This window comes from Lactuca virosa, chromosome 6 (genome assembly GCF_052849685.1).
Source record: "Lactuca virosa cultivar CGN04683 chromosome 6, Lactuca_virosa_CGN04683_v6, whole genome shotgun sequence".
In the NCBI taxonomy this organism is placed as follows: domain Eukaryota; kingdom Viridiplantae; phylum Streptophyta; class Magnoliopsida; order Asterales; family Asteraceae; genus Lactuca; species Lactuca virosa.
The window spans coordinates 53,090,287-53,101,515 of record NC_136431.1 but is presented as its reverse complement, the minus strand read 5'-3'; the positions used below and the strand labels follow the sequence as shown (position 1 = coordinate 53,101,515).

At 38.4% G+C, this 11,229-nt stretch overlaps 1 protein-coding gene across 1 annotated transcript in view; it reads right to left on the bottom strand.

Moving 5' to 3' along the window:
- The window catches only part of LOC145121031 (alcohol-forming fatty acyl-CoA reductase-like), a 29,823-nt gene extending 25,781 nt beyond the window's left edge, over window positions 1–4,042 (bottom strand). The window contains exon 1 of the mRNA XM_079056813.1: window positions 3,568–4,042. The gene's annotated coding sequence lies outside the window, so the exon portion shown is untranslated. The remainder of the gene's footprint in view (window positions 1–3,567) is intronic.
- Window positions 4,043–11,229: the final 7,187 nt, after the last annotated feature.

Here is an 11,229-nt window from a genome sequence, read left to right as displayed (position 1 = left end):
CACGTCATTAACTAGGTCAGAGTTCGACAGTGGCTTTTAAGAGCTACGATTACTAGTCGGGTTGTGAAGTCGTACTTGCAATAATAGTTATTAGACTTATGCAAGTGGGAGACTGTTGGAATAGGTGTTTAAGCCTATAACTGTAATTGGTATGTACTTGACCCGAGAGTAGCATGGTCCATTTGGGTTGCATATCACCATGACAATTTGATAGGATGGACTTTTGAGAAAAAAGGTTATTTATGATTTGTTAATATATTATAAGTTCTAATATATTAATATGAAATCATATTATTTAATTAGTATTGATCAAGAATTAGTTTGGAATTAATTTTGTGATCAAAAGAGACTAATTAAATATATGAGAATTGATTTGGTAAATCATTCATTCTTATGGTGTGGGCCAATGATCCATGATTCTTTAGGTTGGGCTAAACCAATGTTACAACCCATGGATGATCCATGGGGGTTTTAAACCCATGGAGCCTAATGGAAGGTCATACACATTAGGGTTTACATGGTGTAACCCTAATCTTGCCACACTATATAAGAAGCCCCTTAGCATCCAAAATGGCACACTAGTGTTCTTGGAGATCATTGAGCCGATTTTGGTGTTAGGATATTCTCTCAAAAAGTCATCCTTGTCCTATGTGTGATGTGATTCCATATGAGGTGCAACATTTAGGGCACTAAGTTCTTAAAGGCCAAACTCAAGAAGTTCTACAAGCTACAACAAAAGGTAACTCTATAACTTTCTTTTATGTTGATTATGTCATTTGCATGTTAGTTGTAGGCTTAATGCTTTGGAAACAATATTGCATGTATAATTAGAGAAAACATAGATCCAAAGCATTTAGGGTTGTATGTGCACCATAGGATGTTGTAGTATACTAAAACCCATCAAATGCACATACGATGAGACCCATCATTCTTCTTCACAAACAAGATCGGTGCTCCTAATGGAGAACTGCTCGGTCGAATGAATCCCTTGTCTAATAGCTCATGCAGTTGTGTAGACAACTCCTCCATCTTGGTAGGAGCCAACCGATACGGTGCTTTGGCTATCGGAGCCGCACCCAGAACCAGATCAATTCTAAACTCAACCTGCCTCTCCGGAGGCACCCCAGGAAAATCCTATGGAAACACATCGGGATAATCCCGTACAATCAGCACATCATCCGTGGTCGCCTTACCCTTATCTCGGGCATCCATAACAAAGGCGCCAAATCCTGAACAACCTTGTTGAATATAGCGTCTGACCCTCGTTGTTGAACATAATAACGACCCACTTTGAGCTCTCTCTCCCTGAACCATTAACTCTCCCCAACTTGGGGTTCGAATCCGGACTGACTTCTGCTCACAATCAATCACCGCTCAATTGGGGCTCAGCCAATCCATACCCACAATAACCTTATTCCCACGCAAAGGAATAGGAACAAATCTATCGAATACTCCTCACTGAACAACTGAAGAGTACAACCCTGATGAACTCTTGCAACCCGAAACGATCTATCATCTGCGATCTCAGCATTTAAGGGGCAATACAACTCCCCCGGAGCTCTAGCAAACCTCTTGCCAAGCGCAAGCGATACAAAAGATCGGGTAGCCCCCGAATAAAACAACACCAAAGCAGAAATATCGTTCACAAGGAACGATCCTAAAATAAAACACATAAATATAATGTCACACCCCCGGCCGATGCGGAACATGCCGGACTGTGCGACTAAGTTCATGGATCATAGGTAAACTGAATATATAGTACAAGTACAACAATAAAAAAACAACATTTGCATTCCATCATTAATTTTGAATACAAGGTTCTTACAAATAATAGTAGTTCAGTAGTTTCCTTAAACAGGTAAGCAGATAACAAAAACTAGATAGCTAGGTCTTCTATAATCAATGACCAATCTTCTTTATATACGCTTGTCTAATGATCTCTTGAGAATACATGTAAGTTTGAGAGTCAACACAAAGGTTATTGAGATTCACATGTTTTCTAAAATAGTGATACTTTTAATATAATCCAATAAGTATTGCCTTTGTTATAAGTAAAACTGTGTTTGGAAATGTTTGATAAAGATAGAAATCTAAACTGTGGTTTCTAGATAATGAAATCTAGTTATCGTTTATAGTGACAAAGTTGTATGGATAACAGATAAACGGATATACAGTTATACGGATAAAGTTATCTTCCAAGGTTGTACTTAACAACCGTAGATACAGATAAACAGATGGAAGACAAGTATACTTGATAAGCGTAAGCGTTAAAGTGTACGATACTTGTTTAAACATTTGATAAAACTTAGGGTAGTGTACACAAGCACATATATGATCCTAAGATACAAGTTCAATAACATGTATAAATATATAAACTTATATATTTTTGTGTATGTATGAGGTATATTGACACTACCAAGTTGATAACCGTCTACACAGTCATAGCACATTTGTAGTCGGAAAGTATATGTTATTTTTATTAGTTGTATCATTTTAACGACGTAACATATATTGATATTGAGGTTTAAAAATAGCTTGTTTGCTTATAACACGTAAGCGTTTAAACAAATATTTCACCAACCAGTAATGTGTTTACACAAAATAATGATATTTATGTGTATTTTGTATGATAAATATTACTTAGTACCCATACTACCATGTACAGACGAGGGCCAAATATAAAACACCGGAGGGCAAGATCATTTTAGCAATTAATCCGTTCTGAAATCCAACAACCCTATGTGGCCCTTCAAACCAGATTCCCCATATCGTAAGTAGTAGAGTAGTAAATAATAATTTTTTTTTTGTGATTTATATCGCATAAAAATGATGATGTTGTTTGTATAAACAAAACATTTTGACACATGTATATATAATATAGTACAAGTAGTACATGTATTCCCCACAGAAAATATGTAAAAGTGGGGTGGTAACACTCACCTTAAAGTGTGATTAATGATTTGTTTTCGAGAATGGATGCGAGAAAACCAGGGTTTATTGCCGTGAACGCGATATTTCGAGATAATTTAGTTTTATAAGGAAATGTTAACATAAATTAATGTATGAGAGTAATTGGTATTTTAGCTAGTAAATGATTTATTTTATAATTTCCAAAGTTTTAATTAAATCCAAAATTTTATTTAAATCAACATGTAATTAATAATTTCCAAAAATTTAATAAATCCAAGGTTCATTTAATCTAAAATAAATTAATATTATTAAAATATAATTTATTAAATTTTTATGTTAAAAGTTTGGACTCAACTTGAAAGAATTTTTCCACCATAGGGTAGATTTTGAACATTTTATATGTATTTTAATGACTTAGGACTAGATTTGAAAACAGATTTTGAGAGGGAGAGGCTAAAGTTGGGCAATTTCATAGATAAGGGAGTGCATTTATTTAATTTGAAATGATGTTTGTATAGTGAGGAGATCATCTTCCTCACCTCCTGTGTATGTTTCGAACACAGTTTAAACAAAAAAAATTCACGTGCACACGATCGGGTTTTAATTCTTTATTCGAATGAATTTAATATCAAATGGAAAATGGCAGGGAGGACTTACAATGGGAGGAGGTGATGAGTGGCGGTGGTGGCCGACGATTTACAGCAGCAACATTGGGGGTGACGAGGGTGGTAGGAGGCTACTCCGGTGGCCTTCTGCTGCTCCTTTCTTGCCTAACTCGACGAAGATGACGTAAGGGAGGAGGGAGAGGCCTTTGGGGATCGAAAATAACAACAATAAAAGCTTGGAGATGGTGTTTTCCGGTGGTGGCAGTGGGTGTTTGAAGGTGGCAGTGGGTGGTTGGTGGTGGCTGTCTTGGGTCCTTCTTCATTTTTCTTGGTAGAAACAGGGAGGGGAAGGGAAAGGAGGTGTGAGGGAAGTGTTTGAGTGAAGTTTTGATCAATGGGGGGTGGTATAATGTGGTGGATTAATGGTGGTGATGTTGATGATGTTGGGGGTTGGAGAGAATCAAGAGAGGTTAGAGATTTTAGGGAGGTTTGAGAGAGTGTGAGATAAAGAAGAAGAAAGAAGCTGATGGATTGAGGTTAAAGCTCTATAAGCTTCACTTTATACTAAAAGTTTCACACACATACTCATTTTTTTGCCATACCTTGACACATACTTTGTACCTTGTTTATCAAGATGTGTACACAAGCTCTAGCAGTGAAGGAAACGCGATGAAGGAAAATGAGCTGGAAATTTAATCCTCCTAGGCCTAGTAGGTCCCGCTTACGGGTTATGCATTCATTAAATGTTCAAAACACTCCAAATCGGGTGCATTAGGATCCGAAAGTCGAGAATTTTTTTTGAAAGTACCATTAGATAGAGTTTAATTCAAGGATTCTGGAACATCAAACGGATTAATTTTTGGAGTTATGGAACTCCGGAAAATTGCGTTTGAAGTTTCGCGTCTAAATGGCTCGCGGTGTCCGTTTTTGCGACTTTTGTAAATATTTTTGCTAAAAATATTTCGAGTGTGGAATTAAATAATAGACTATAGTCTGATTCCAAAAAGATTCTCGGAAATCCCGTCGGCAATGCATAAGTTCCTCAATGGATTAAAACAGTTTATGCAGAACAGGTAAACGTCGTGTTATACTGGTTTGGCTTTTTAAAACGGTCGGATATTTGACATACGAACTCCGTTTTGTATGTTCTTTATATTTTCGGATTCAAGGAAACACATACTATGAGTCTAGAATAATTGCTTCGCTCAATACTTCTTATTACGAATTTTCAGTTTCTCAGACGTATTACTAAGGTTAGAGTTTGTGCTATTTGATTCGTTTGATATTTTATACATTTGGAAGTATGATATCATCAGGTATCATATAAAAGTTGAAATGAACTTATTTATTATATTTAAGATGCACTAAAACTCAATAAGTCAAGTTACAACGAGATTTGCAGTGAATTGGCTGTCTACAATATTAGCCATAAATTTTAGGATGTCACATATAAGTAGACAAATCAATATAAATAAAGAGATCAGGAGAAGATACATACCCGTCACCACGGCGGGAGTTGCACGAGCCTCCTCGACCGTCAACTGAAAAGCCCTACTCTTCACCACAGGTGCATCCGCCCGGCCCTGGCGGCCGTCAGTAATCCGAAGCGTTGGAGGAGCGGGTGCTGACACCGGTCCTGCTGCAGCGAAACTCAGACAATGGGCCTTCTTGTGGCCCCTCTGATTGAAATGAAAGAAAATAAGATCAGATACCAGGGTGGTGGTGATAGTAGCAGTGCAATCCCTGCTAATATGACATGTCCGGCCGCACTTGAAGCAACTAAAACCACCCACCCTGCACGCCCCGCCGTGTATCCTGCCACACTTGCCACAACAGACCCGACCCTGCTGGCCCTTCCCTCTCACATCAACAACCTTGGGTCTCTTGCCTGAACCTCCCGATACCTGAGCCTCAGCTGACTTCCTCTTCCTCTCCATCTCGAGATCAATCTCCCGCTCCCTAGCCCTCGTTATCATATCCTCCAGTGTCTTGCAACTGGATTGGCTCACAAATTGCCTAATATCGCTTCTCAACATCTCGTGATACCTTGCTTTTTTCATCTCCTCGTCCGCCAAATACTGCAGAACCTAAAGTGCCCTCTCTCAAAACATCGCGTTGATCTCAACCACCGTCTCAGTAGTCTGGAGGAGATCCTAAAACTCTCGTGCCAACTGCTGCACCTTAATCATCATTGCAAACTCAGCCCTGAACCTAGTCACAAAATCATCCCATGCCATCGTATCAACAGCCTGGTCACCAACTGCGTGTCCCACCTCCTCTAACTAATCTCATGCCCTATCTTTCAGAAGACAAGAAGAAGTCTGACCTTCCCCCCCCCACCCGGGGGCAACTTCTGGTGCAGAAGGCATTAGCAACATCCGTTAACCACCTGGTCGCTATCAGTTCCTTTGCCCCATGATAGTCTGGAGCTCCACATGCCCGGAACTCCCTGAAGGTCGAAGAATGCGCTCCCACCAAGGCCACCATCTCAGAACGAAACGAGCATAACCGCTCATCCAAAATCTCTAGAATGGCCTCCTTGACCATACCAAAGATCATATGTCACACCCCCAAACTAGACGGCGGAAACGTCCGGGGGTGGATGACTTCATTTGTAGTATCACAACACATGCATTATAGTAATCAGAGTACAAACAACCACTGTATTTAAAAAGTATAAGTATTTACATGTGTTTCATCATTGTATACTGAAACCAAATAGTTATAAAAAAGAAGAAGACAAGACACAAATAGCTCCATCTTCTCAAAAGCTCGGGGAGTACCTGTCTACTGGTTCCCTGAGAATACAAGTAATTTGAAAAGAGAGTATCAACATAAATTTGAGTGAGTGCATAAGTATTTATGTTTGAATGAATGTTTTCTGTTTCTTGAATATGTAAACTGTTCTAGAAAATCCTATATTTTTTGCTGTATATGAAAAGTAGTTTTAATTACATAAAACCGTTTTGTTTGTAAACCAATGTTCTGTATTTGTATTCCTTTTGTAAACTTGTAACTGAGAGTGTGTCTGGTTTCATCAATTGTTATTGTAAACTGTAATGTAATACTGTAGATTGTATCTTGTAAACTAGTACTTTGAAAATGTACTTATGCTTAGTTAATTATACACTAACGTATTGTTAATATATTTTATATGAGTTATTATAACAATACTGACTAGATGGCCTGACCCTACGCTAAGAATGCGTTGAAAGCTGTTGATAACAACTGTCACTCGTAGGCATGTATGCCTGACTGTAGCTAGCAGTCTGAGTGCGGGGCTGTCAATCCCAATATAGATCTATACACACATTGTTTCGATCCCCGGCTGGAGATTCTGGTTATAATGTCAGGACTTTAACTATATTGTTTAAATGAATTAAGCAACATGTATCAAATGACTCATAAAAGCATATAAACGTTACATGTATAATAGTTATGAAAACCCAATCATTTTGAAATAAATGATTGATAGTGTGTTCTTGAATTAGTATTCTTAACATGTATATCAAAGATGTATACTCTTAATTAGTTTTGAATCAAACCTTTGTTCTTGTAAAACAATGTACTTTAGTATACTTGAATCGTGAATTAATGTTCTGTGAATCATAAATTATACCTATTATAATTTATATGTACTTTCTGAATTGATACTGAGTATTCATGAATGCAACCCCTTGCTCAACATGTTACAAAGGGTATTTGAAATGAATGAAATAGCTTTTATACTTATATACATATACAAATATATATAATTAAAAGTTAAATGACACTCAGACAAATAATCATTACTTATAATCCCACATCCAAACAAGGAAAAGGAACCAAAGTGGGTTATCAGTCCTAAGCCTTTTAAATCTTATTTATATAAATACATGTATACAAATATGATTTATGGGGAAAAATATTAGTTTATAAAACCATTTAAAAGAAGTTTAATATTTTGAAATACTTTTGTAGACTTAATGTCATTTTAACACGATCTTTGAAAACCATTTGCTTTGATGATAACTGAAATCTATTTTGATAAGATATTTGAAACCATTTGTTTATAACACAAAATCTTTGTGTTAGACTTGTATTCCCCCCCCCCCCCCCCTAAAATAGTAAAAACTATGAAAATACGGGGGTATGAACTCACCTGTAGTGAGTGATTCGAATGTAAGATCGATATAGGATGCTAAGTGTCAAGTGAAGTCTCGAGCACAAATGGATCCTATTAAGCATATGATGACACATATATGGATATAATTAGTGTATATAACAACTAATATTGCTAGGGAACAACCTTAGGGAATAGGATACACTTGGAATGAAGTGTTACAATCACATATGATTGCACTAAGGGGGGTTTACAGCCACACAAATGTGTTCACGACCTTGGTGTTTACGGCCAAGGTGTTTACGGCCAAGGTGTTCACGACCATGGGAGTTTACGGTCAAGAGAGATCTTGAGGAGGGTTTACGGCCAAAGGAGATGCTCATGGCCGTAAACTCTTATTGTTCTTGGGAAATGGTTGTTTTCAAGGGTGTATGTTAAGAGCTTCTATAGGATAACTAGTATATGGAAGATTACTTATGTTTTGAAGCTTGAAGGGGGTGTTCACGGTCCAAGAACTAGTATGTATTCTTGGTGTTCTTGGTGTAAGTGATGAAGATTTGAAGATCTACCCAAAAGAGATGAAATCATGGATGAAATCATAGGGTTTCACTAGATTAAGCAAGGTACCAACTAACAAATGGAAGAAACACTTACTTATTTGAAGATCAAGATGAAAACTCTTGATGATAGTTGAGAGAAAATCGAGTTTCTTGAGTTGGAAGTGTGAGAAGTGGTGAAAAATGAAGGAATATCGTGTATATGGAAGGAGTTTACGGCCAGCCAAGAGTTTACGGCCGTAAACTCCAAGACTTGGAGTTTTCCGGCTTGAATGTTGCACAGTGAACTCTAGCAGATACTTCCTAACACCAAATCCTTGAATGTACTAGGCTTAGAACACTCAAACAGACCCTTAACAATGCTAAAAGATAGCAGAAACAAGTCTGACTGTGATTGAATTGAATGACTATACAAGATAGAAATATCGGGTTGTCACATCATAGGAGTCTGCTTAAGAATGCAACGCGTAATCTCGAAAGTCTGATCATCCAAGTGCCCGACTTCAGAACCCGAGCCCGATCCCTCTCCAGCACCAGAACTGCCAACAGGTCTGCCCCGCAGGGTCACCATACAAAAAAATAGACCATATAAACCATCAGAATAAGCCTCATAATATATCGAGGGATCACAAACTCTACAAGCTTCCTGGTTTCATCGCAGCTCTCCTTGACTTGAGTACGGATCCTCTTCTTCTAGTAGTGCAGGCCCATACTACCTTCCACATCTATCCGTACTTTCCTCAAGGATTTCCTCGAATCTGCCAATTCACCTTTTATTCATCCAATTAACCCTCTTCAAGGCAAGGTTCCAGCACTAGATCTCATCTTAGGTTTTCCTATGACAGCCTTCACACCGCTCTTCGCTATTAGCTGCAGAAGGAACTGATGCTAACTTCCTTTAACTAGTTCACGAATACAATTACATATCACCAAAACCAGATAATGGACTCAAACAAGAGCTGCAAAAAAGAGTTAAAACCTAACCTTCTAAAATTATTTAGTTCCCATAATATGTAACTTAGCATATTCGCTTACTAGTTAGTTGAAGCTAGTGAGAACTCCTATAAAGCACAAAGAAAGCAGCATTCAAGCATCAAGTAGTCAGAACCAAGCATCACCTAATCAGGCCATCCTGTAACTAACTGATCAGTACTAGTATGCAAGTTTACAAGCTCATACAATAGGCATACAAAGGCATCTCTCATAGCATTCTATCATGCAAATATTGAGCAGATCCTTAGCCCTAACTAGCATGCGATTCACAGATTCACAGATAAAATCATATCAGATAACATGTATGGGTATTTTGGGAAAACTTACTTGAGCTCGGTCGATTGCATGCACCACACCCTTTCTTGTCTTAGAAAACTATTTTCTTAAAAATACATTTCTTTTTGAAAACTTTTCCAAATCCTCAATTTGAGTTCAGACAAACCTGAGAGTATGTCCAAATCCCTCATACCAAGGTTCCGATACCAACTTGAAACGTCCCAAAAATAAGACCCAAGAATTTCATTTTTGATTTAATAAAACATTAATCCAAACATTGGCATACAACCCCAAAAAGATCAAAGTATGTCAATAAATCAAAACATATCAGAGTAATTCCCAACATGTGGAAAAAGGTGGTGTGTGCTCTGCAATCATCCCGGGCTCTTCCCTTTCGATCCTGAAGTACCTAAAACATAAACTAAAAACCGTATGCACAAAGCTTAGTGAGTTACCCAAAATACCACATACCATAAATAAATAAAAACATAATGCGCCCCGCCTAATGAGTGTAACGGGCCCCGCCCACACTCGCATAACGGGCCCAACCCACTGAGTATAACGGGCCCCACCCAAACTCGCATAACGGGCCCCGCCCAATGAGTATAACGGGCCTTGCCCAAACTCGCATAACAGGCCCCGCCCACATATAAATCTTATAAGCATAACAGATAAAAGCATACAGAATAACCATCAAGCCCCGCCCAATAAGCCTACAAGCACACACACATACAAGAGTCACACAGACATCTAGTATTCTAGCATAACAGATATTGGGTCGGCATTGGTGCCTTAGACCCGCTAAACATGGTGAGGAAACTCACCTCGTACTAGTAAATCACACAGAAAAATCTCTAGTTGTTGACCCGCTAAAATCCCCGTGTTATCAAGAACAAAATAACATCCAATTAATAATTGGATCCCGACTCACAGTAAGAGTCCAAATTAGGGTAAAGTACCTTTTTACCCTTTTCCTAACTTGGCCCAAGCCTAAGGCTCAATCCATTTGTCCAAAAGCCCAAATTCCAAAATAATCACCCAAAGCCCAAATATTGCCTAATTTTCCAAATTGGGCCCAAACCCCTTTCTTGGGCCTTCAACCAAAAGAGTCCAGTAAAATATCAATAGCCCAACAAGAGAATTCTGATGGCTTAACAAGGCCCAAGAAAACGAAAGTCCAACATGGCCCAAAACCGAGAAGCCCACATATCTGAAGCCCACTACTGAGTACGCAGGTCGTACTCAGCTCGTACGCTTAGTGTACGCGCTTAAGGGCTTTTACGTGCAGCGTACCTGCATATACGTCCAACATACTCTACCCTTTTATCCGACTATATCATTCAGCTCTTAAACGGTTAAGAGTTCACTCTAACACTTAGATTTGACTTCCTAAAGGTAGTTTATCATGTAAAGTGGCGAACTTTACGTGCATGCATGGCTTAATGAGGCTTTTAGAGCTCAAAAGAGCTTAACAAATGAGTTAACACATGCATGAGCCACTAATACCATAAAGCTTGAATTCTTATGGACAAAGGGACCTAAAGGACCCTATATCTACCATCAATCACTTCTGGAGTGAATCAAGAGGCTCAACAACCAAACTATGGACTCAAAAAGCACCAAATGGCACCAAACTAGATCTAGCATCATGGATGAGCAAGATGTAAGCTTTTTACCTCACAAGGAAAGAAAATGAAGAAAAACTCTCAGATCTTCAAGCTGCAAGCACCACTCCAAATCGTTCGCTTCTTCTTCTCTTTCACAAAGCACCAACAATCACACTTTA